This window comes from Chinchilla lanigera, unplaced genomic scaffold, assembly GCF_000276665.1.
Source record: "Chinchilla lanigera isolate Chin_1 unplaced genomic scaffold, ChiLan1.0 scaffold00079, whole genome shotgun sequence".
Lineage (NCBI taxonomy): Eukaryota > Metazoa > Chordata > Mammalia > Rodentia > Chinchillidae > Chinchilla > Chinchilla lanigera.
In genome coordinates this window covers 271,514-296,122 of record NW_004955480.1, presented here as the reverse complement: position 1 = coordinate 296,122, position 24,609 = coordinate 271,514, and the positions used below count along the sequence as shown (strand labels likewise).

Genomic DNA, 24,609 nt, shown 5'->3' with positions numbered 1-24,609 from the left:
GCTGCTGGACCTGACCCCAGAGCATGACTCAGTAGATGTTTCAGTAGGTCCCTAAGTCATACTGATGATGCTGGTCCAGGACCATACTTTGAGACTAGCTTAGACAGTTCTTTGAAAATTTTAATGTGGCCACCAATCACTTGGGGATTGTGTTAAAATTCATTTCCTGGTTCAGTGGAAGCCTGAGATTCTGTATTCCCTGGACAGGTTTCCAGGTGTGGGACCAAGAACCAGGCTTTGCGTATCAAAGGCCTAGAACTGGTTTGATGACAGATGCTGAGCCTGAAGTTCTGTGACCAATCATCTCAGCTGTGGAAATTAGGTGGGGGCCTACTGTGCACCAGGTGCTGTTAATGCAATGGGGTCACAGCAGGGAAAGCAAAATCCTTGCTGTTGTGGAGTTCGCATTCCAGAGAAGCATAGTCATGTTTGTAGCTTGCTTTCCAATGTCTCCAAGGAGCCTTCTTTTGGCCTCAATTTTTCATATCACAGCTCATCCTGAGGAGCGAGAAGAAATATAAAGAGTTCGAGAAAAGCAGAATAACTTAAAATATGTTTGACCCATCTTACTTAAGAAGTATAAAATTTTCTCAGGTGAATGCATATTTTTGTAATACAGAGAAATATAAGCATACTCAGTTTTACTTCCTGCAATTAATTTCTAACAAAACATATACTAAAGCACATTTTAGTGACTATATTTAATGACTATGACTATTGTCACAGGGAGATACAAAGGTATTCATAACCTGGACTTCAACTGGCTTTTAAAGTGAAGTGATTAAAAAAATGAGTCAGGACAGTGTTTGGAGGATATAGACAATATCTGAAGGAAGTCAGTGGGAATTTTCCACTGCCCTTTGGCTTCCTCCCAGAAAGTCTGGGTGAAGGGGGAAAGTAACACCAGTAGACTGGTAATCTAGGCAAGGCAATAAAGTTCTTTGACCAAAAGTATAGATTTAAATCTCACAAGTTACACGACTGTGCCAAGTTATTTAATGTCTCTGATGCCAAGTACTCTCATCTGGAAATGGGGAATAAACTCCACCTTGCAAGGTGGTTGATAGAAGGGATGAAATAATAGTTACATACCTCACAGTATACTTTCAATCAATGGTAACGTGACATCAGGCTGGAGGTAGACCAGAAAACCAGTAGAATTCAGGGTTATGGGAGACATGGAAATGATGTAGAGAGCAAATATAGACCAAATTGTTAATATTCTTCTTGGCCAATTTTCCAGAATGAGGCTGGAAATACAATAAAAAAAATTTTTTTGAAAGAGAAAAAAAAAAACATTGATTACTTTTTTTAAAGGGCAGAGTTAGACTGAACAGGAGAGGGCTCTAGCTATAGCTAGCATGGATTCCCTCCTAAGCCTAGGATAATAGAATTTTACAATAGATACACAAGAACAGTTTTTGAATTTGTGATGCTTTTAAATATGGTTTGAAATTAAAACACTCAAAGCTGGTGAACTTGTAATAAAACTGCAATACCCATAAGTTGTTAGTGGCAAATTGGGATAGTCTTTTACGAAAGTCATTTGGCCGTGTGGATTAGAAGTTATAAAACTGTTCATGCTCTTTCAGTTGGTTATTCTTCTTTTGGAAATTTATTCTAAAGAAATAATCCAAAAGAAGGAAAATGAAGAAGGAGATTGTTTTTATTACCTGCATAGGAGAAAAACCAAAAACCTCAGAAAGCAGCTATAGTAATTTGAAGGATATTTATGAGGACTGTGTAGCAACATGCTCCAATCACTATTGGTGCATAAAACATAGCTGTTGAAAGAAATCACTTTCTCTTGCTCACAGTTTTATAGGTCAGGATCTCACAAAGACTCAAGGTTCTTACCTGGCATCTGTCATGGATTGCACTCAGATCTCTGCAGGTGCTGCAGTCATCTCACGGTGTGACTGGGCTTGCTGTCCAAGGTTGATCGTTCATGTGACAGGCCGTTGCTGCAGTTGTCACCTGGCAGCTTAGCTGGGATATGGATGGGAGCATCCCTACTCAGCCCCTCCAGCATGGTACTCTCAGGGTGGTCAGCTCCTTACATGACTCTGGTTTCTCCAGAGTTGATGTGCCAGGAGCACCAGGTGGGAGCTTCATGACCTTTTCTGATCTGGTGTTGAAACTCATGTGGTCTCATTCTGCCACATTCTTGTGATTCCAAGTGAATTGCTAAGGCTGGCCCGAATTCAAGGGGAGAACAGACTCCATCCATCAATGGGAAGACTGCCAGAGGAATTAAAGACTTGCTTAAAAACTGCTACAGTCTTATCTGCATTCCTCCTGCATGCAAAATCCCATCAGCTTTATCAGACCTCCCACAGACTCAGACTTGCAGTGAAGGATTTCATCATCTCAATCAAGTCCAGGTGTGAAGGGAAGGCTCATTAAGTAACTGAGGACTCCGCAACCAAGGAGCTCAAGAGATGAATAATTATAAAAGAGCAAGAGATGAGAGGCACATAGCAGTCGTTGGTCCATAGGAATTAGAAATCCAGCTGGACACATGTCACCAATTCTTGATTAAGGCCCTATACTCCTCTTCAGGAATTGTACGCTATAGTTCCTGGGTCTGCCACCTAGGCCCTGCTTGTTCCTTCAGAATCACCCTTTTTTAAAATATAAATAATCCATGAGGATGGCCGGGTAGATTTCTCACCATGCTTTCTTCCCACAGAAAGTTGTGGATCAAAACCTTCTTTGCATTTTGCATTTCTTTGGTCTCTTTCCACCTAAGATGGTGTTGCTTCTGCCTATAAGATTCTCTTGAAATTGGTATCTTATATACTTCCTTTCATTAGACAAAAGTCATAAAAAGTCTTTGATAGAAACCTTCACCTCTCTACAACTTCGGAGGGGATTCCTTTTTAAAGCCTAGAAGGTCTATTTTTTGAAAGGAATAAACTGCTGTTATGGTTTGACTCTAAAATGGTTTGACTCCCCAGCCTCCTGTGTTTGGAAAGCGATTGGATCCTGGGTGCTCTACGACCAACTTGCTGGTGGGAGGTGAGGCCTGGTTGGAGGAGGCGTGACCTGGAAGGGTGTGTTCTTGTTGCTAGCTCTTCCCTTCTGTCTGCTTTTGGCTGCCAATGGGTTGAACACCTTTTTCCTCCACCGTCCCCTCTGCCCTCCAGTTTCTGTCGTGGAAACTGGATTCTCTGGACTAAAACCAGGAGGCAAAACAAAGCTCTTCTCCTCTAAGCTGTGGGTGTTGAGTATTGTGTCTCAGCAATGGCCAAGTAACTCAGACATCTACAGGCATAATCTTGAAATCTTTAGATGCTTTTCATATAACTGGCAGACACCATTTAATATCTTTCTGAAATCTTAAAAGAAAGGCTTAAGGTTAACCCTCTGGCTTCATTCTTACCCTCTGGTTGTATTTTCCTGAAGGATCCCTGGATTTGTTCTTTTCCATAGGGTCATATCTTACTTTTAGGACTCTTTGTTGGCTGCAAATGACCTCTCTGTTTCCTTATATGTCTTTCAAATTCCAACTGAAAATGGGAATACTTTTTTTCTTTTTTGCTTATAGCTTATTTGTTTATATCTCCCTGCTTTCTTTTTATTATAGGCAGCTAGCAGAAGACAGGGGGCAATTTAAACACTCTGCCTGGAAATTTTCTTAGGTCTGTCATTTGCTCTGTTACTTTCCACATTACTGTGGGTGATTGTTTTGGTAAGCGCCCCAGCACTACACAACAAAGATCTTCTTTCCTTAACTTCTTGCAGCTTCTCCTTTAACTCCCCTCGCTTCCCTCTAAAACCCCACTGGTATCATTTTCAAGGCCCTGTCAGGTTTCAGCTAACAGATCCAAGACCCTTTCAGCCCTTGCTTGCTGCCCAATCTCACAGCAAGTGCTGTATCTTTGACGCTTTTATTATAGTAACCCTCATTTACAGGTAGCAAAATTCATCTTGGTTACAACTGCTGCATGAAAAATTGCTTCAAAATGTAATGGCTGCAAACCACCATTTTATCTTGATGGTAATTTTGAGCATCAGAAATTTGGAAAGGGCTCAGCTGAGTCCTCATTTGAGGTTACTCATGCAGTTTCAGCAAGATATCAGCTGGGGCTGCAAATATCTGATGACCTGACAGGACCGGATGTGCAAGATGGCTCATTCTACAGTCAGGCATCGATGCTGGCTGCCAGCTATGAGCTGGGCTGGGCTGTCTGTTACTGCCCACCTGGAGACTCTCCACACTGCAGTCTCAGGATGCTTGACCTTCTGATGGGGTGCCGGTCCCCCTCGAGCTGACAGTCCAAAAGAACCAGGTCGAAGCTAATAGTCTTTTACTACAACACCACTTCTTCTGCATGCCTTTGGTTAAAAAGTACTTGCTAACTCACCCGGATTCATGGAGCTGGGACACAGATACCACGTTTTTGATGAAAGGAGTGATGAAGAATTTACAGGTATGTTTTTAAACTGCCACATAATATATTCAGTACCTAAGGTGAAGTGCAAAACACAGTATAGAATTGCAGGAATACTGTGATTGAAGTGGTTCTTAGGAATGGACATACAGAAGGAAGAAGTGCAAAATTTGGTAACTATCTTGTTATTAAGGATGATTTTCTGCATTTATTTTAGAATAGAAAAGAAGTGATTCTATGTTTTTGCATTACCACCTCTGCCCCATTTTTCCTCCTAGTTTATCTTGAGGGTAACTGTGAGACTGGTTTTAAATAGGTTTGGGGTAAGACAGGGCACTGACAGGATGACTGACTGACCGCGGAGGTGGCCGTGGCTGTGGCGGGGACAGACTGAACTGTGGTCTCTGGGATTTGGCATGACACCTCTTCCAGAACTGTCCTGTTCAGTCCCAAGGTGAAGCCCAAAGCGTTACCTACTGACTTACAGGAGCAAGACCTCCAAAGCAGGTGTGCAGCCTTAGCTACATCCAGTTCTATTTATTGCATGAAATGAATAACAAGAAAAATTTGCCGAATGGTACCACCGAACAGTAGTGTACATCTCTCAGAACAGAGCATGTCCACATTCGGTCTCCTAAGCATTGTGGGGTCAAAGCCATCCATGTGCTGTGGTTCTACACACCGCACCATGCCATTTGCCTTCCGCAGTGACAGTCAGAGAGTTTCATTGACCTGCTTTTTCTCACACAACAAGACCTGAACCACATTACAGATAGGAGGCCTACTATGGACTGAGCTGTGCCTCCACCCCGCAATCATAGGTTGAAATCCTCACCCCAATGACTATATTTGCAGATAAAGTCTTTATGGAGGTCATTAAGAGGAAATGAAGGGATAAGGCTGAAACACCAGTCCAGTAGCATTGGTGTTCTTATAAGAAGACGGAGACTGCAGCCAATCACTCCAAGCGGGCTCCCTTCCTGGCAGAGGTCTTGCGCGCAGTGACTGCAAACAGCAGTAAATGCAGCCCGTTATTTGCATGGGCTGCTCTAAGGGACCTTGGAGCCTGCCTTCTGCAGTGGGAGTTCATGCCTTTGATCTCATGTTCTTCCCAGTCTAGGCTCCTTCAAACCCAGAACAATGTGGCCTTAGTGGTGTGCAGCCCAGCACCTGTACCACCATAGGAAATTGCCTTCCCTGAGGACCAAGGAAAAAATTTGAAAAGCAAATATTTGCCATTTTGCCCAGTGAGGAAAATATTGAAAAGCAAACTTAACTAAAATTTGAGAAAATGAAAAGCTGTTTTTAGGATGCAAGGGTTTGCATCTCACTACCTTGGCATAGCAGAGAGAGATGGGAGTGACACAGAGCTGCTGAGGAATGGACCTGCAGTGGGTGGAAAGGGAATTCCTGTATATCTACACAGGAAAGCAGTGACTTGGGAAGCCCCAGGGCACAGTGACCTGGGTTCACATTGGTCAAGTCGTCATGCCCATCCGCATCAAGGTGCAGAACAAGCATCATGTGGCTGAGATCCCATACAGGGCCAAGTTCAAATCCCCTGAGTGCTAGATGATCCACAGCAAGGAGGTGGGGCTTTGCCAACTATAACATGGGTGGGTTTGAAGATATGGTGGCTGAGAAGTGACTCACAACGGATGACTGTGGGATCACACGCAACCCTAATCAACGTCCCCTGGGTGAGTGGTAGGCCCTGCACTCATGAAGGCTCACTCTTCTGCCCCATCCTTAGTCAACCCCACCAATAAATCCTACTTCCTGTCAGAAAATGAGACACCAGCAGTCTCTCCGTTTGTCTCTACCGCTGTCTGTTCATTCACAGACAGAAGGCCATATGAGGACACTGACAGAAGGCAGCCATCTGCGAGCTGAGGAGAGAGGCCTCAGGGGTAATCAGACCTCCTCACACCTTGATCTTGGATTTACATCTTCCAGTGTTGAGGTGAAACAAATTTGTGTTATTCAAGTCAACTAGTCCACGGTACTTTGCTATGGCATCCTGAGCAGACAGGACAAGACCCTGCAGCTCCGTTAACACGCTTGCTTCATTTGTGGAGCATTTCTTTACTTCCTGGCAAAGATGCTCTGTGCCATGTGATGCGCTCTCTGTCTATAGTAAACAGAATGAGGGTCACCAGAGATGGCCACATCCTAATCCAGAGACTAAAATTGGAGTGAGTCATTCCATATTTTTATGTATTTGTGGAAGAAATTCGATTATTTAGAAGAAGTCTAACCATGAGTTGGGTCAATAAATCAGTCTTCTGATGCCCTTGCCAGCACATCTAGACAATCTCTGGTTCTCCACAGAAGTGAGAAGCCATCCATAGGATGGAAATCCCTTGAGGACAGGAACCCTGGCCTCAGCATCCTTGTCTTTCCCCCCACTCTCGGCCTTACTGTAGGTATATAGGAATTCCCTTCCCACCCACTGCAGGTCCATTCCTCAGCAGCTCAGTGTCACTCCCATCTATCTCTGCTATGCCAAGGTAGTGAGATGCGAGCCCTCACGTCCTAGAAAGAGCTCTTCATTGTCTCAAAATTTAGTTAAGTTTTCTTTTCAATATTTTCCTCATGGAGCAGAATTGCAAATGTTTGCTTTTCAAATTTTTTCCTTGGTCCTCATGGACAGCAATTCCCTATGGTGGTGCAGGTGCTGGGCTGCACACAGCTAAGGCCACCTAGTCCTGGGTTTGAAAGATTAGGATCCTTGCAGGGGGAGTATTAATCTTCTCCATGTCACTCCAATTTTAGTCTCTGCGCCTACAAAGGGATCACAGTGGTTAGGTTTATAAGGAAAAAAGCAGAAGGACCTAGCAATAATTCTCTGATGACCCAGCAGAGAAAATGATACTCATCCCAAGTGGAGATCTGTCATGAGAAAGGAAGCCCAGTAAGAAACAAAAGAATGTGGAAGGTCAAGCTCTTGTGGAAATGCAGAGCTGTGTGTGATCATCACATCCGTGTTTGCTGATCTTAAGCAAGTGCATGGAAATGATTGTTGTGGGAAGAGGCAAATGCAGAACTCACCAATCTGGTTGGGACTGAGGCGCCCTGTCCACACATTGCAGATAAGATAGTGAAGAAGTTAACTGGGAAATTTCAAAAGACTTGCACTAATGTGCTCTTCTTCAGGCATCGTCTTATTGCTTCTGCTTCATCTGAAACCACTGAGGTTCTTCAAGCTTAATTTTATGTTTAACTCACAAGCTCCTCACGCCTTTTGCACATCTTCAATGAATCCACGATGGAAAAAGTTTTAAGAACCTCCCAGAGCCTCTGAGAAAAGTGCTTTGTGTCATGGATGAAATCTTGAGCTCTTGTGTAATCATCCAGGTCCAAGATCTTGGAAGCTTTATAGGTTATCTGAACTTCTTTGAGCCATTGAACCTTTCTGTCTGCTTCTTTTCTATGAAATGGTGTTAACATTGTAATACTCTCACGATAAGTGAGGTTTGAGGATCATCTAGTCTGTACCTGGTTGACTCCAGGTCTGACTCCTTTCTAGAAGATTTGAACCCTGGTAACAAGGCTAGTTGAGCTAGGGGTGACTTCACCTTGATGAGGCTGTTGGTCTTGAGCCCTAGATCTGGGTAGGAAAGCACTTCTTCCTTGTGGTGGAGCTTGATAGAGCCAGCTTGGCTTAGGTGCCTGGGGTTGAAGGAAGCTCAGACCCGCTCCAAAGTGGCTGTCAGGATACAAGTCTGGGAAATTCCTATAAAGGATATAAGCCCGGGTCTAGGTCCATGAACTTATGAATTGTTTTCTCTCTACTTCCTTGTCATTATTCCCATGCCTAGGATCGGTCTCATTATAAGTGACATCCTCATCTCTGGTGCACTGGGGACGTACATAGCTGGACTTTCCCACATTTGGGATGAAGTGGACACAAGGAAGGCAGCATTGCCCTCCTGGAGGTCAGATTGAGGGTGGCAGTGAAGCCATCAGCAAAAGGTTGTGTGTCACAGAGATGCTGTGTAGCGGTGAGAGGAAGAGGACTGAGTGGCAAAATGCCCGTATTTATGCCTGAGTGTTTGAAAGAAGGCACCAACAGGACTGAAAGAGCTGGAACACTGGATGGATTGAAGGAGTGTTTTGTGCTAACCATGTAGATAGAGACATGAATGTAGTCTACTGGGTGGCTGACTCAAAGCCTTTATTGATGGAACACACGTGTCTACACCCACTGGGGATGGTCAGGGTACATAGCCCCTATGGAATTGTAAAATCAGTCCCAATGGATGTAGCTGGCCCTGGTGCTAAAACTTGCAATCATTTATGGAAGAAAGTAAATCCTACTGTTGGTGACCTAGAAAATCTCCAAAGCCCTTTTATAAATGAAGGAGTAATTGCTTGTTTACCATTTTTCCCAATAATCCATGCATTCCTTTCAATTAAGTCATGTAGAACTCTCCCTCCTAATCTTTCTGACTTCTAGATTTTGTGACTAGGGCTCATTAAAAATCAGAGAGCATCAGGTTTTCGTGTTGCCCCACTGTGCCAAGAATTAACTTTTTAGTTTCTGGCTACAAGGGAAGTTTGTGAGGTTCCAGATAGGGCTGGCTAGCTGGTGGTGAGAAGGCAAACAGCAGGCTTGAGTCTGTGTCTATTTGCCAAGTAGTATGGAGATATGCCAGTGTCAACCGGGGCAGCTGGGTGTTGACAGACACCTGTCCTACCTGCACACACTGCGCCTGCACACAGTGTGGGGGTCCTCACCTTCAAGTCATGCCGGACAAAACCTGAGGTCCCTGACCTTTAGCTGGGACCTGGACAGTACAGGCGCTCTGCTTCAGTTCAGGCCCCTTCTATGCTCGACGGCTCTTCCCAGTCACCCTCCTATATAAGCAGAGAAGCCAGGTGAGAGCCAGCCAGTGCTGCTGCCTCTTCCCCTTGTGTCCCCCAAACGAGCCAGGTCTCCATGAATCAATTCCTGCTTTAGGGCTGTGATCTGCTTGCCTAAAAATAAAAAGCTTTGCTTATTTTTAACTGTACCTCTTCTGCTTCTGGGCCTGCAAGAATTCTAGTTGATTCATAGCCGGCAAAATGGAACTATTTCCATGACCATAAACACCCACTCAAGGGGCCCACAAACTGCGCCCTCACCCTCCCACTCCAAATCAATGAGGCTGACTCAGTTTCCTGTTGACTCACAGAAGCCTCTGCCTTATAGTCAGCTGGTTCCAGCGGTTACAAGTGGCTCTGGGCACAGCACAAGAGCCCTGGGAATCAGAGCGTCATGTAAGTGACCACAGTGAGAGGCTCAGCTGAATTCTCATGGCCCGGGTCTTCCCACTGAGCCGGAGAGTTCAAGTGCACTCAAATGCGCCTGAGTCCGCATCTGTGACTTGCGATTAAGCACCTCACAAAGTTCAGCCAGTCTGACGGCCAGCTGCTTAGAAAAACTGGATTCTAAATTAAACTTCCAATCATTTATGGAAGAAAGTAAATCCTATTCCTAGTGACATGGAAAGTCATTTAAAAAGAGCTCTTTTATAATGAAGAGAAGGGGTAATTAGGTTGTCCTTGATTTTCCCAATACGCCTTCCTTCTTCCTGTTGAGATCAATAAAACTCTTGTCACCAATCCTTTGGAGTTCCAAGTTTTGCTACTGGGTTTGCTTCAAGAGAACAGAAGGAATTAGATTTTCTTAAAGGAATATATTTGTGACTTATACCAGCCTTCTCATATCCACTCTAGTGAATTTCCTTGCATAACTGACAACATTCACTGCTGCCGACAAAAAAAGTTGATAATCTTCTAATAAAAACATTCAATTCAGAGGTGATGGAAATAAAAAACACTTTATCTTCTCATAATCTTTAATTTTAATAAAATCTATGGGCTCTGGGTATAGGGCTTACAAAAGACAGGCAAATGGTCCCTCTGAGGAAAAAAACAAGAAATTTCAGAGGAAATCTATTCATAATCAAACAAAAGAAATATAATTTTCAATAACCTCTGAACTCCTGTCTTTACTGCCCTAAAGATGAAGTTTTTGAGTGCCCTTAAACAACTTCTAAATTGTGACACTTAATTTTATGTGTCAACTTGGGTGATCCACAGTGCCCAGTTATACTGCCAAACCCTTTCCTGAAAGCTGCTGGGAGATGTTTGGAATTGAGATTACTATTTAGGTCAGTGATCTTTGAGGACAGCAAGTTGTCTCCCATCATACCAGAGGTTAATCTGATCAGCAGAACGGATGGAACAAAACACTGACCTCCCTATCACAAGAGCAAACAGGGGGTATCACAATCCCGGATTTCAAGTTATATTACAAAACCACAGGGATAAGAACAGCATGGTAATGGAAATGAAAACAGACTTGTGGGTCAGTGGAATAGAATAAAGGAGTCAGAAATAACCTCAGGCACACTCAGCTACCTGATCTTTGACAAAGGGGCTAAAAAATGTACACTGGAAGAAAGATAACCTCTCTAATAAATGGTGCTGAGAAAACTGGCTATCCACATGCAGATGATCAAATCTAGACCCATATATCTCACCATGTGTTAAATTAAAATCAAAATGAATCAAAAATCTAAATGTCAAAACAGAAATGCTTAGTTTTCAGGAAGATAAAATACGTAAAATTCTTGAAGACACAGATGTAGGCAGGGACTTTCTGAATACAACCTCAGTTGCACAAGAGATAACACCAAAAATCACCAAATGGGATCATCTCAAATTAGAACACTTCCACACAGGAAAGGAAACATCGAACAGAGTAAAGAGACAACCTAAAGAATGGGAAAAACTTTTGCCAACTATTCCACAGAGGACTCATATCTAGACTATATAAAGAACTTTTAAAAATTAGACCCCCCAAAGGAAAGACCCAATCAAAAATGGGCAACTTAAAGGAGTAGAAGATTTGTACTCCAATTAAGATAAATAAATGAAAAATGTTTAATATCTCCGGTCATTAGAGAAATGCAGATCAAAACAGCACTGCAATTCCATCTTATTCCAGAAAGAACAGCTATCATTGAGAAGTCAAACAACAACAAATTTTGGAGAGTCTTAGGGGGAAAAAGGAACCCTTCCACATTGTTGGTGGGAATGTAAATTGGTACCACTATAGAAATCAGGATGGAGATTCCTCAGAAAAACTAAAAGTAAGAATTCCCTTCAGCCCAGTTATTCCCCTTGTAGGTATCTTTCTGAAAGAGGTAAAGATATCATAATACAGTGATACTTGCACACCCAGATTTATAACTCCACGATTCATAATAGCTAAATCTTGGAAGCAGCCTTTATGTCCATTAACAGATGAATGGATATAGAAAATGGAGTGTTCATACACAATGGAGCAGTACTCTGCCATCATGAAGAATAAACTTGAGTCAGTTGTGGGAAAATGGATGCACTCTGAGATCATAATATTAAGTGAAATAAATCAGGCACACAAGCTTAAATATCATGTAGTTTTTCTGATATGAGAAACCAAAAATATATTTAAAGAGCGTGATAAAGGATAGATAACAGAAATAGGGAAATCTTTTGTGACTAGGAAGTGGATCAAGAGATGGGTAGAAGAAGGAGAGGAGGGAAAAGGGATGAAAAGAGCAATTAAATATATTATGTACAGGTACCAACTCCCACGAGGAATGTAATCATTATGTACTGCAAACATATACTAATAAAAACTAAAAAATAAAAATTGAAAAAAGCAAAGAGAGAGAAAGAAAGAAAGAAAAAGAGAGAGAAGGAGAGAAAGAAAGAAGAAAATAAGAAAGATTAACTTCCTTGACTTCCCCACAGGCAGAGAGGGAATAGCACCTAGGGGCCATTTTTTTTATACTGAAGACTGAACCCAGGGCTGTTGCTACAACCCCAGTCCTTATGTATGTATGTATGTATGTATGTATGTATGTTTGTATGTATGTATGTATTTAGAGACAAGGTCTCTGTAAGTAACCAAGTCACCTGGTCATCTGGGCTGGGCTCAGACTTCCATTCTTGCTGCCTCAGCCTTCCAGAGTGCTGGGTTTGCAGGTATAAGACACTGCACTTGGTTTGACAGGAGTTTGACTTGAATGGCAGTCCAAAAGGTACAGAGTGGGGCTACAGACTAAGATCCAGTTGTTCCAAAATACAATTCTTTAAATTAAATAGAGTATCTACCTACCTATCTATCTATCTATCTATCTATCTATCTATCTATCTATCTACCATCTATCTATCTATCGTCTATCTAATTGTAGCCTACTGGTTTTATTAATCCAGAGAAGCCTGACTAATGTGCTCCCTATTTCCCCATTTTGATTCTCTCTTTGTATACTTTTTTCTACCTTGGTTGAATAGTGGAAATACCATGGGCATTAAAAGATACAGATACCACAGCCCTAGTTCCAGATAGGCTGGTTTCGTGAGTCTTCCGCTATGGCCTCAGCATCAAGACTTTAAAAGCTTCCCAGATGGTTCTAGTGCACAGCCACAGCTGAGAAACATTGTCTCACAGTCCCTTGGGGAAAAGAACCTGCAAAGAACTGTGCCAACACTCTTCATCCTACTTCCTAACCAACCTGTTGGATCCCTCTGCTGGGAATCTCTCCCGTATAAGCCTCTCGGGCCGCAGGGTCCCAGGAATGAATTTTCTTCCCCTTAAGATACTACGAAGGAGCCGGGTGTGGTGGCACATGCCTGTAATCCCAGCACTCGTGAGGCTGACGCAGGAGGATCTTTGCAAGTTCGAGACCAGCCTGGGCTACAAAGTGAGCTCAAGGCCAGCCTGAACTGCATAATGAGACCCTGTCTAAAAAATCCAAAAAAAAAAAAAAAAGGTACTAGGAAGGGTCTTTAAGTCACCTCATGGGAACTATGTTACCTTGTATTTACACATTCCAATCTGTGGGAAGAAAAACAAGCTTTTAACTTCACTTAAACGTTTTGCAACATTTCTTTGGTACTGCAGGTAGCGAGTTAATTTGGATCCATTTTGCTCATAAGGAAGGGCAGAAGCAGATCATTGCTTTGCATAGAATTCTTTCTAACAGCCACAACTGTCCATGAAAGTAATAAACCATCTTTTAAGAACTTCTTCCCCTGGTGATCTTCATGAAGCCATGGAACCTTGTCTCCTGTTATACTTGTACACAAGCAAGATGGCATGCACACATGAGGTTATCCATTAAAAGCTAGTTTGCAGAAGGAAAATGCTGGGTATGACCTAAGTGTCTGCCATCAGGGACAGGTTAAAGAATTATAGTACAACTTAAAATGGCATGATACACAGCCATAAAAATGAATCAGGCAGCTCTTCCTGCTCTGCTGTGGAGTATCCGGGAGTACCCTAGAGCTGGCTTGGACCAGTTCCTGAGGACAGATTGTTAGCATTTCTTCCTAACGTCTCAGTCAGTGGCCTTATGTAGCCTAGCATTGCCCATGGCAGAAGTTCTCCCATGGAAATCTGTAAGTGCTACAAATCAGGGCTCTCCCTATCTTATGGGAGCTAGTTGTTGAGCATTTACCAGCCCACCAGTGAAAAGATGTCTCAAGTGCATCATCAACCAAATGGTGCATCACAGCAGCATAGTATGCTAAGAAATGTGTAAAAATAGATGAAAGTATCTCTATCCAAAAGCCTCTGGGAGCTGCGGATGTAGCTCAGTGGTTGAATGTTTGCTTAGTATGTGCGAGGCCTTAGTTTGATTTCTGGCACAACAAATGAAAAACAACAACAGCAAAAAAGCAAAACAAAAGCACACCTAAACCCGGATTCTTCAAAATTTAAACATGGAATTATTACACGACCCAGAGATGTCACTGTAGATACATACACACCCAAGGGAAGTGGAACCATATATTCACATGGAAACTTCTACATAGATGTTTATTGAAGCATTGTACACAACTAGTGGGAGAAAAACCTAAACGTTCATCATAGATGGAGGAGTAAACAGATCACACTGTTTACATAAAATAGGATAAAGAGATGAAGCTACAAAAAGAGATGAAGCGTGAGGTGGAATAAATCAGGCACACAGAGATAATTACTGCCTGTTCTCACATACGGAATCTATAGTTTACCTCAAAGAAATGAAGAATCAAATAGTGATTAACAGAACCTGGAGAAGGTGTGGAGGAGGGCGGGCTGGAAAGAGAATGGTAACAGGTACCGGGGTGCACTTGGACAAGAGGGGCACCTTCTAATGCTCTCCAGCACAACAGAAGAGACGCGGCAGGCAGCAATTACCCGAATACTGCAAAATGGCTAGTAGGAAGGGTTTTCACTGTTCTCCACGTAAAGAAATGACATGTATTTCTTATGTCAGTTACACTGATCTGACTGGTACACGTTGTATGCATATATTAAAATGAAACAGTGTACCCCATTCATACATACAATTACTTTGTGTTAATTAAAAATACATTAATAAAAATGAAAGCAGCATTGATAAATGCTGCAATTTAAATGAACCTCCAAAGCATTATGAAAGTCACAAAAGGTCACAAATAAAAAGTTCCTTTTATGTAATATATCTGTAATAGGCAAATCTATTGAGACAGAAAGCCGGTTAGTGGTTACCAGGGAAGGGAGGAGGAAGGAATAAGGAATTATTATCTGTGGGTAGTTTGTGTGGATGTGTGTGTGTGTGTGAGAGAGAGAGTGTGTGACAGTATGTATGTGAGAGTGTGTGTGTGAGTGTGTGTGAGTGTGTGGGGGGCTTGCTAGAGTGACGAAAAAGTCCTGACACCAGAGAGGTGGTGGCTGTGCAACACCGTCAGTATACCAAATGCCACTGAGTTGTGCACTTTACAGTGGTGAGTTATATGTTGTATAAATTTTGCCTCAGTTATAAAAGCCAAACCCCAAGCGTCTGGCAGGCTATACACAGAAACTGGTCGACTGGTCTGGAGGAAGAGACCTGAGTCCCTCCGAGGCAGAGGGCAAGGGCAACATTTCATTGCGTGCCTTCTGTATTTTTAAAATTTTGAACAAGAAGGGATGAGAAGGCCTTACAGACACGTCCATCCCCTCTGTAAAGCTCGAGGGACATAGGTAAAGAATGAATGAATGACAAACTACAGTTAATTTAGTACCTGCAAGCTAAGTTCTAACTTAATTCTCTAAATACTAGCTTTCCAGGGCTCTTCTGGTTGGCTGTCCATTGCCTTATCCTATCAGGTATATCTAAGTTAACCTTCTTCTTGCTGGGAGGAGATGCCTGACATCCACGAGTTAAAGGAGGACAGATTTATTTCAGTTCACACTTTGAAGAGGTTTCAGTCTATAACTGGGTGGCTCTAAGGCACTGCGGCATGGCAGAGTGGCGCAGCAGAGGAGAAATAGTCCATGCCAGGGCTGGCAGAAAGAAACAGCAGCAAGCGTGCCTTTCCGTTTCATTCCACTCAGGCTACAGGCTTATGGGTTGGTGCCACTGACACCCAGGGTGGAACTGCCCGTTATTCACACCCAGAGTTATGCTAGATCCATTACCTTTAATCCGTATTCACACATCCTAATCCAGCATCACATACGCATGATCCACCCGACTGCCAAAAGCCCCACCTATGAGCGCATGAGGTTTGAGAGGACATCTAGATACAAGGCGTAACAAGTTAGGACTACCTTTCCAAGGCAGCTGGACACCCAGACTGATTCTACCTTGAGAGAGCAGGATGGTGCCGATGCTGGGGGCACCTGGTGAGTGAGATAACTCCAAGGGTGGACCACATGGCATTGGATTAGGCACACATCCTCTCTGAGCCTCAGTTTTCTCTTATGTAACATAGGGGTGATCAACTGTACCTCTCAAGCGTTGGAGTGACAGTGGCATAGAGAATTAAGACAAGTGCATGTGCCCAGAGCACTGTGGGTGCTCAGCAAAACAAATGTCCTTTTCTGGAAGGCAACAGTGCTTTGGGACTGTGCCTGCTTAGGAGGCTCTACCTAGTGAGGTGGGAAGACTTGCTCAGCATACTTTCTGCTCAGCTGGCCCAGCACCAACTCACTGCCCTTGTGTCTTGGGGGCCCTCCATTTCTCCTGGTTTTATGACCAGGACTATATCACTGAAGTGAAGAGTGAATAAAAAAAGCAAAAGAATTAGACTCCTAAGGGTCACTAGAGCTGTGATTTATTGAGTGCTTGCTTGGGTCTCATATTTTAAGAGCATTATGTCTAACTCTTAACAACAGCCCAAAGCAATATATTTCAATCCTCACTGATGCCAGTGTGGAGAGTCAAGCCACGTGCTTTTGATTTCACGGTTCTGGCAAATGTTTGAGTAGGGATTTGAACTCAAGACTGCCTAACTTATCACTTTCCATCTTGGAACCCACGTTACAAATTACCAAAGCCAAGACTACCGGTGTGTGTGTGTGTGTGTGTGTGTGTGTGTGTATTTAGAGCAGTCCTAGACTCAAGATGAAAGTTGGAAGAAGCATTCTGTGTTGGTTTGGGGCTTGTTTTGCAAGGGGAACAACATAATACAGGACACATACTTTATATGATTATTTATAATAGTCACCCAAAGAACAGTATACAAGAGTGCAGGTAATCTGTCCACACACTAAGACCAAGGAATCCAGCTGAGGGCCTGGATCCCACAACAATGTCCTACATGAGTTGAGCTGGATACCCAGAGCTCATAACAATGCCTCCCATGAATCCAACTGGAGGCCCAGAACCCATGACAACGTCTCAGGCAGACCTGTTTCACGGATCTGCTGGGAAGGCCCAAAGGTCAGTGGTGGAATCTACAAAGTCTGTGCCAGCAGGAAGAAGGACCTACGCTAGCAGGCTGAGGGATCTGCACTGGAGCCAGGAAGTGATGCTCAGAAGAACCAGAGATCCCCTAAAAGGTACCACAGCCATCCTTGGCAACAGTGAGGTCCCAAACTCCTCCGATGATCAGGATGGCCGAGTTCCCATCAGGGAAGCCAACGCAGCAAGCTTTTCCTGGAGGCCGGCAATGCACCATCTTCTCCTCCAGAACCAGGATGCGATGCTCAAAGTGAGGACCAGAGCTCCCCAAAGTGAACTGAAGCCATTCTTAGTGTCAGCGAGGTCCCGAGCTCCTCAGAGGATGAAAACAGCCAAGTTCATCAGGAAAGCCAGCTCCCCACAGCCTCTCTCAGCTCCCAACAGCCTGCTTCTTCTTCTCCAGGTCTGCCTTTTACGCTGCTGGCAACAGTCCTCAGGTGGGCCTCTCACACCCAGCACCACACTTACTCAGTTCAGCTGGGGGTTATAAGTTGACCACCAGTTATCAATCCACTACACACCCCAAATGATTGAGTCTAACCCCACCTGACCAAAAACCCCTGCTTCAATGTCCCTGGCTTTTTGACAAGGAGCTCTCTACTACATGTGACAGCCCATTCCATTTTTAGACAACTCCAATTACTAGGAAGACTCATAATGTGCTATTTACCAGTCAGATTCACCTGCTGTCTTCATTACAACTTCATACACACTGATGAGGCCATCATTAAGACATCCTTGGCTGAAATTCCTAACTCCATTACTTCCTGGACTTGCAATAAGGCCCCTAACGCCACTGCCAAATAAAGTTTCTCCAGAACATCAGCAGTGCAGACAATCATGAAAGGGGCCTTGATTGCTATTCCAAATGAGTCTGGGATAGGTGATTATCACTTCCAGAGGAAAGGTTGTTCTGAATGGGAGGCATTGTCACTTGGGATGGAGGTATAGCATATACTGCAGAAGTTTAAAATAATCAGAGTCATGTGCATGCAACACAATTCCTTGGTTAATTAAAATGCTTGCAAAAAGCAATGGAAGCTGATTTTTTGTTTCTCCTTCCTGGTTTTACGCTTCTTTTGCAGTTTTCTTTGGAGTGAAGGACAGTCGGTTCTAAACGATCTAAAATGTGCTCATGTCGCTTGCTTTCTGCACCATGAACTTACTGTAAGATTCAGTAACTAATAATGGAGATTAAAACTTGAAAAGAATGAAAACAGGGGAATCCAAGGTCTCCTGAAAGCATAAGCCATGCTCATCTGGTTCTCCACAGGGGAAAGAAAATATGTTTATGTGATTGTGTGAACTGCAGGAAACTCAAAGATGGTAGGGTCAGAAGAGTGATGTGGTTCCACTGGGATTTCAGGTGGCAAATAGGATTGAGAATCTTAACTTTAATGAAGACAACAAAAATCACATAATTAACACACACTGTTAACACCTCATTAGTCTCCCGGGGCTTAAGTTATGCTAAAAATAATCAACACATTTTCTTTAAATAAGGCGCTGCTACAGGTGGTCAGGAAGGCTTCCTTGGCCATAGAGGAATGAGGCCATTTCCCTACAGTTTCTTCAAATGTTTTCAAGCAGGCTTTGTTTTAATGCCAAAAAAAGGATTATTAAAAGCATATGCAGAGCCACAGAAGGGAAACAAGTGCATTATTAAAATTTTCTCTGGCTTGAAGCTTTAACGCCAAAACCTTACACAAGCCTCTTTCACAACCTGGATCCCTGACACCAGAATTGTCTCCTAAATATCTCTGCTTTGGGAGTTTTGGTGCTGGCCCAAAGCTAAGTTGTGAAATTGGCAAGTTTTGTCCAGTACTTTTTCCAACTTTTCCTTGTGACATCCGAGGCATTAAAATTTTTCTCGTACGCTTACATATTCTTTTCCTCATAGCCTGGGCTTGGCCTATGACTGCTCTGACCAGTAAGTAAAATTGGAAGGATCTGGCAGTTCTGGGATTCTAAACTCTGCAGTGTTGCACCTGGAGGTTCCACAGAGGAGGTCCAATTTCCGGTTTCAGGAAGTCCCATACAGATGCTGGAGGGTCAGCCAATATGTGACAGAGACCCTATGGCCTCTAAACATGTTGGGACTAGAAAGCCAGCCTACAACTGCAAGAAGAAAGCCACCTGGCGAGGGGCTGCCAGCCAACCCGTCACTCCCTCAGAATCACGAGATAAGATAAATGGTGGTTGTTTTAAACCTCTAACACTGCGATGGATATTTCAAAGCAATAAATAACCAAAATATCCCTTCTCTGCCCATTTCCCTGTTGGGATAACCCTTTCATCTACCGTTGGCAACTAATGATGGGCTAAAGGTTTGTGCCTCCCCCTAAATTCATATGTTGAAGCCCTAGCCCCCAAAGGATGGATGTGGGGCTGAGAGATGGGTATAATAAGTTTGGATTAAGTCATAAATAAGAAGACCCAATAATGGGACAAATATTCTTCTAAGAAGAACAGAGCCCAGAACTCTGCCTTTGCCATTGAAGAACAAGGAGAAAATGAGGTATGTGAGAGGGGATGGAGCCCTCACCACACACTGACCATGCTGATATCACAGGCGTGGACTTGCAGCCCCTGGGACTGTGCAGAATCAGTGTCTGTTGCTCAGACCGTGTACTCCTTGGGACTTTATGTTAGCAGCTCGAGCTGACTAGGACATCAACTCCCTGAGCCTTTCCAAGCAATCTCATAGCACCTTGAAGAATATCAGTCCTCCTGTATTCATGGAAGGTCTTCCCCTCTATTTCTTAGGAAATTAAGCATATTACTGGGATTGTTCAAGATGAGACTCGAGACTTCCTTGTTTAAGCTAAGAGAAAAGCCAAATTGTATCTTTACTTTTCTTGCTCTTATTTCTTTCCTGCATATAAATAGAAACATCACTTACCCACTTGGGGCTGAACAGCAAAGCCCTGAGTTCAGGCGCTGGTGCTTCTGGCTTTGGGAAGGATGAGAGCCCTGACTTGATTGTGCTGCACTGGGCATCTCCTTGGGTCTTACTAGAGCCAGTGCTAACCGTGTAAGAGGACTTTATGAGCATCCTAAGAACTTTGTTGTTCTTGTCAAAAATCAGAGCAGACCACAAATGCTTCCTTCTTTTCTTGTAGTGAGAATCAAAGTTGACTCAAAACAGAGAGAGAAGGAAAGTGGTCTTACAGATATGATGGAGAGAAAGCAAATGGTCATACAGCTCTAGTGCAGAGAAGCACAAAACAAAGTGTTCTGAGGGCACTTTGAGGGGATATTTACACGGACCTGTGCAGTCTCTGTGGCACCAGCCAAGCTAAAGTTCTAGAAGTATTGTTGACAAGACTGTCCTCTGACTGAATTTAGAAAGCTTAGGTCAAATGAGTAAATAGATGGATGGATGAATGACTGGGATGAGCGGGGAGAGTGTAATACAAAGAAGCCGGTAAAGGTGCAGAACCAGGATGATGAGGGATGAGGAAGATGCAGGCAGAAGCATTTCCTGTAGCCACACCTTGCTAAGGAAGCTCTACTACATCTAGATCAGAAGCATGCAAGGCTTCCTCATTGACCTGATTGTAGTCTGGGCCTCTTCACTCCTGCATAATTGAAAGCAGTTATGGTCCTTCCCAGCTAATCATGTTTTCTACATAAAAATCTCAACTTCCTTAATTCTTTAAAGGACTACAGATAAATACTGTAACCAGTGTGGCTGGCATTACTGGCTGGCTACCTAATAAAGCCCCTGCCTCCTTCCTAGGAAGGAAAATGCCATTTTGTTAGAGGAGTGACATGTTCCACTAAGAACACTTGCTCTGCCAGACTCCCGGGCTCATAGGGATGCCCTGTGATGCATTTCTGGCCATAAGACATAAATCGAAGCTGTCAGGGAGACAGGGTGCTGCTGTTTCCCCTTGCTTCTTCCAGCCTGAAATGAAGTGCCACATCTGGAGGCATAAAAGCCACCCCGCAGCTGTGAGACAACCAGCAGGAGGCGAGAAGTCTACGCACTGACGCTGATGGAAAGGGAAAATGGGAAAGCTCTGAGCCCTGCTGGTGTAGCAGAGCCCCCCTCCTGGCTCTGCACTTTCTGTTTCAGGTGACAAATGCCCAAATGCTTCAGAAACTTTTTGTCGTATTTTCCATTATTTGCAGCCAAAAGCATTCCTGGCAGATACTCTTGGGTTGATCCAATTGTAAAGTGCACTCTGGGTTCTGGTGCCTGGAGTGGGTAAAAAGAAAGCATTCTTTATTGAACCTGGCCTTTATAAAGGCCGGTTCCTCACAGGGTAAGACAAATTGTGTTGGTTTGGGCTCCAAGTAAAAGAAAACTCTAGCTTGCACTAACTTCTATAATCAAATTACTGAGTGGGAAGTCCAGAGGTTAAAAAAGATGCAGAATCATCAGAGCCTCAAGGATCTGGATTATTCCACCTTTCTTCTCAGCTATCCTTGGGTACTGGTTTGTATTCAATGAACTACATTCATCAGAAAATTTCCTTGGTGACCCCTGGGTCCCACTGCGAAACATGGGTACTAGAACAAAATGGATACCTGGAAGAAGAGAAAAACAAGGGTCAGTAATCACAGGAAACCGACACTGTCTACTACACACATATTATATCAATATTTGCAAAATGTGGTATCTTCCCAGCATGCAGTGATGATGACAATGATGTCAGCCTACTGTCAACATTGCTTGGGTCACTTTCTGGCTGTCTTTTGAAGTAGGAGGGCTTGGTTTCTTGTCCACTCCTCTGGCATTTATGGCTTCCAACTGAGTGCTCAAATTCATGCATCCTGTTTGACTTGTCTCATAACAGGAAACAAAATGTTCCAAGTGGCCAAATAGCCCACCTGGAAAATGGAATATTTGAAAACATAAAAAATTCCTCCCTTCCCTTCCGACCAACTAAGCCACCTGAAGGTGTGCCAAAGGAAACCCAAACTTGGCACAGATGGAAAGAAAGAGATTCCAAAGCCCATTTAATACTGAGACAAAGGTATGGATTCCTACTAGAAATAGCCTTTTTCCACAAGTGGGCTAATGTTCTCAGGAATGTTCAGGGCTGGTACTTCCCTGGGAATCGATGTGAAACCAAACACAGGATCATGTGATGTGTAAGCAGCTTCCCAAGTGCAAATTACCCTCAGGATGCTAATCTGCTGGCGCATAATCCACTGATGTAGTTAGTGCTACATGCGTGGAGGAGAAAAATTCACAGTGCCAGAGGCCACCTATCAGACACACATGATCAGGACACAACAGGGCATCCCTGTACCTTCCTTTGGTGAATGGTGTCTTTCCACTTCTCTTCTTATGGTTCCAGGGATGCCAGCCCCAGCCCTGCTAAGGGGCGAGCCTCTGACACTGTTCCGTCTTCCCTCTTTGGTCATGCAACACCTGGATCAGAGGTAGGAATAGCACTCAGGTAGGTACCGGCAGACTCCGGCTTGGGGCTTCCTTGGAATTGTTAGAAGATGTAGAGCTATTAGAGTGTAAAAGCCTGGATTTCTCAGAAGTGCTGAAGTTGGCATGAGAGCATTTCTGTACTTCTGCCTTCAGTGAGTAGATATAGCTAATGCAGAAACGGAAGGTACTGGTGTCCTAGGGTTTAAAGAGAAGAAACAGGCTTCCATGACAATGCAAAGAAATTCATTTTACATTCACAACAGTGTTCCCACCCCAACCTGACAGCTTTGTGTTCTCTAGTCCAGTTTATCAAATGAATTATCCCAGAAATATGGGTAATAAACCTACAAGATGTACTTGTTGCTATATGCTGAGCATTTTATTGGTTTCCTTACTTATGTTATCTCATGTAACTGATTACTCTCATTGTCTCACTTAGCTACTATTTAAAGTGTGGGGATGATGTGGTTTGAGATAGGTGAATGTTGCATATGAACTGGCATCTGGTCAACCTGAGATCAGGAACATGTGCCCCCCTGGCTCTTGGGGTCTCCATCAGAGACTTCAGACAAATGTGTCTAGCAGATGTCTTGGGCATTGCTTAGGGACCGAAGAAAATCATACCACTAATGAATAAAAAACCTTTCTCTTTTTCATTTAGAATGCTTGCTCATTAGAAGTCAGACCTCAAACTCTGTGTGACTGAATTTTAAGGATCAATCATATATAATGCAATATTCTCTTTGGATAACCTTGCCTGGAAAGGATTTGAACTTGAGGTCATCCTCATACCAATGAGATCAGCCCAACATCTGCCAATTTTCTTATCTGCTATGTTTACAAAATGTCTCTGCTTTTTACATCTACTGAAGTATAATTTACAAGCAATGACATGCATGATCTTTGACATGTAAGCACTCAGACAAGCACCTCACATTCAAAATACAGAACACTCTCATCAGAGAGATTTTTTTCCCTTTTGCAGCTAAATATAGCCCCCTCATACACACACACAAGCGCGCGCACACACACACACACATACACACATTCAGTGCTGCTCTATACCCATTCCAGGAAGCCATTGTTCTGATTTTGATGCCAATAGATTAGTTTACCTATTGTGGAACTTCACATAAATGGAATTATACACTACATACTATTTTATGTTGCTTGAGGTGATGTTACTGAGATACACCCATGTGATTATAGGTACCAGTAGTTCATTCCATCTTTTTTCTGAACATTGTTCCATTGTGAGAATATAACATAAATCATTTGTCTGTGCTCCTGCTGGTGAATATTTGTGAAGTTTCCAGTGGAGATATTATGAATAATTTTATTCCTATTCATGTATAAGTCTGTAATACATTTTTATTTCCTAAGAATGAAAAGATGGAATCATATGTAAAATGCATATTTAATCTTGTAAGAAGCTTCTGAACAGTTTCCCAAAGTAGTAGTGCCATTTTACACTCCTGCCAGTACTGTAGGAGAGTTCCAATTCCTCTACAGCCTGACCAACACTGATGTTGTCAGTCTTTTCATTTTTAGACAAAGTGATGCAGTGTGATAACAAATTGTGGGTCTTGTTTTGCATTTTTCTGATGACTAATAAGGGTTCTTATTGGCCATTTGTAGATTCTCTTTATGAAACATTGGTTATTTAGCTCAGCGGCAAAAGCGCCTGCCTGGCAAGCGCAAGGTCGTGAGTTCGGTTCCCGGTACCAGAGAAAAACCAAAAAATAAAAAAATAAAAAAAATAAAAAATAAAAAAAAATGAAACATTGGTTAAATTAGATGACCTGTTTTTTAAACTGCATTATCTTTCTCTTTATTGCATTGTGAGTTTTTTATATATTCTGAATACAGGTCCTTTGTAAGGTATGTGTTTTAGGAATATTTTGCTCTACTCAGTGGTTTGTCGTTTCAGGTTCTTAAAAGTCTCTTTTAAAGAACAAACATTTGTATGTGTGATGAAGTCCAATTGTTGTAGTATATAAGTGGTATTTTTGTGTTCTGGGAAGCAATATTTACCATTAGAAGTTTTGCATTTTCACTCTCACACCTACATCTATGCTCCATG

The 24,609-nt window shown here is 43.0% G+C and overlaps 1 long non-coding RNA gene across 1 annotated transcript; it reads right to left on the bottom strand.

Annotated features, from left to right (window-relative positions):
* Positions 1-333: 333 nt before the first annotated feature.
* On the bottom strand, positions 334-2,052 carry LOC106146458. The gene is made up of 3 exons (XR_001230892.1): positions 1,858-2,052; positions 1,093-1,250; positions 334-498 (listed from the first exon to the last, which is right to left on the bottom strand). It is a non-coding gene; the product is annotated as an uncharacterized LOC106146458 (long non-coding RNA).
* Positions 2,053-24,609: the final 22,557 nt, after the last annotated feature.